Genomic DNA, 2,573 nt, shown 5'->3' with positions numbered 1-2,573 from the left:
TTTTTTGTTTTTTTTTTTTTTGGTGCTGAGTGCACCCCGAGGTTTAATTTCAAAGCAAAACTGTGCTGAAGAGCACCCACCCAATCCATGAAGTTGGATTTAGAAGGCAGAAACCCAGCTCTTGAAGGACCAACCTACCTAAAAGACAGGAAGCAACCAGCAACTTCCTCATATTTGGAATCACAAGTAATTTTAAAATTCAGTGTTTTTTCAGGTTTTTCCCCTGAGTTATGAATGTTTTTTACATAGTCTTTAGTGTAGCAAATGTTGTTTCAAGTTGTACACACATTGCTAGGGTTCTGGTGCTGAAAATAGAAGCTATCTCTTAACAAAGTAAAGTGATGGTGGTTACATGCTCTGTGAGAATCTTTGGTATGATGCACATCTGCAGAAGCCTCCTTCCTGTGTTTCCAATATACTCTTGGATCTTCAAGTTATTTTTAAAGAAGAAACCACAATGAACAGGTAGACCATCCTGCATTGCTGTGTCACGTATTGAACATCGGATTTCCTGCAGAGTTTGGTACCGCTCCAATAAGTGATCCCCACAGATGTTATCTACCTGACAAGCTGGATCAAGACACAATTTTCTTCCAAGAAATTTTTCTACATACCCAGTAGTTGCTTCTCCTGAAACATGCACAAACTTCTTTTCCAATGGCTTAAAATGTCCTCTGTCTTCATTAGCATCAATGAACTCAACATCAATAAAACATCAGGTGGAATACAAAACACTGACTCTAGGATTTTCTGGGTTCTTCCTTTGTTTGCAGCGACTGGCTGTGTAAGAGCAGGCTTAGGGACTTCTAGACCTCTTTCTTTATAGAAGTCGTGCTTTTGCTTTTTTCCTCTTTCCGCTAGATTGATTACTAATTTATATACTTTGTCTTGTAACTGCCGGTCCAACCTTATATTATAAAGAGGCTGAGTCTGGTGGACTACTATGTTGCATTTGGGGCATCTGTTGCTATAGTAAAAATGTCTCACAATGCAGCTTTTACAAAAGGTGTGGAGACATTCTGCAATAGTGGTGGCATGTATCAATTAACCTTTGCGAATGGAGCACAAGATGTAGGGCGTCAGCTCAGTCAGGTTCATCAGGCTCTTCTCCTGGTCCTAGGAGTTTGCACATCCGGACTCCAGACTCAGAGAGAAGTGGCTCATCTCTTCCTCCTGGTCTTTCTCCTCCTCCATCTCCTAATCTTCTTCCAACTCCTCATCATAGTTCTCGAAGTGGACTCACAAGAGGCCCAGACTGTGCTCTGGCTCCAACTCCAGGGGCGGATTGAGAACAGCCGTGTGTGCCCGCCTGGGCCAGGGACACCGGGACCGCCTCACCATCAAAGGGCGCCTGGATGAGGGCTGGCAGAGAGGTGGGAGGCTTAGTTGGTGGCAGCATGGCCTAGGCTCTCTTGGCCTCGGAGGCGCGCTTGTTATCAGTGGCATCCATCTCAGCCTCCTCCATAGAGGGGACCAGAAACCAAGCTAGTTGAGCGCAAGGCGAGGGGAGTCCGGTGGCTACCCTGAACCGCATTTTTCTTTTTTCTTTTTTTCTTTTTTTTTCTGGAGCTGGGGACCGAACCCAGGGCCTTGCGCTCGCTAGGCAAGCACTCTACCTCTGAGCTAAATCCCCAACCCCTCTGAACCCCAGTTTTAATAGGGTTATTTGTCTCCCTGCAGTCTAACTTCATGAGTTCTCTGTATATTATGGATATGAGACCTCTATCAGTTGTAGGATTGGTAAAGATCATCTCCCAATCTGTTGATTGTCGTTTTGTCCTAAAAATAGTGTCTTTTACCTTACAGAAGCTTTGTAGTTTTAAGAGATCCCATTTGTCAATTCTTGAACATAAAGAATAAGCCATTAGTGATTTGTTCAGGAAATTTTCTCCAGTGCCCATGTGTTCGAGATTCTTCACCACTTTTTCTTCTATTAGTTTGAGTGTATAATGTTTGATGTGGAGGTCCTTGATCCACTTGGACTTAAACGTTGTACAGGGTGATTAGAATGGAACAATCTGCATTCATCTACATACAGACGTACAGTTGAAACAGCACCTTTTGTTGAAAAGAATCTCTTTTTTCCACTGGATGGTTTGGCTCCTTTGTCAAAAATCAAGTGACCATAGATGTTTGGGTTCATTTCTGGATCTTCAATTGTATACCACTAGTATATCTGCCTGTCTCTGTATCAATATCATAAACTTTTCATCACTGTTCTTCTGTAATACTGCTTGAGTTCAGGGATAGTTATTCCCCAGGAAGTCCTTTGATTGTTGAGGATAGTTATAGATATCCTGAGTTTCTTGTTATTCCAGATGAATTTGCAAATTGTTCTGTTTAACTCTCTGAAGAGCTGGATTGGATTTTTGATGGGGATTTCCTTGAATCTGTAGATCTCTTTGGGTAAAATGGCCATTTTTATTATATTAATCCTGCCAATCCAGGAGAGTAGGAGATCTTTCCATCTCCTGAGGTTTTCTTCGATTTCTTTCTTCAGAGGCTTGAACTTCTTATTGTACAGATCTTTTACTTGCTTGGTTAAAGTAACACCGAGGTATTTTATATTATTT

General features: G+C 42.0%; 1 pseudogene; it reads right to left on the bottom strand.

The window, feature by feature from the left end:
• Positions 1-325: 325 nt before the first annotated feature.
• Pcgf6-ps2 (polycomb group ring finger 6, pseudogene 2) lies at positions 326-1,465 on the bottom strand (annotated as a pseudogene).
• Positions 1,466-2,573: the final 1,108 nt, after the last annotated feature.

This window comes from Rattus norvegicus, chromosome 7, assembly GCF_036323735.1.
Source record: "Rattus norvegicus strain BN/NHsdMcwi chromosome 7, GRCr8, whole genome shotgun sequence".
Taxonomy (NCBI): Eukaryota; Metazoa; Chordata; class Mammalia; order Rodentia; family Muridae; genus Rattus; species Rattus norvegicus.
The sequence above is the reverse complement of the archived record's forward strand: the minus strand, read 5'-3'. Positions and strand labels throughout refer to the sequence as shown.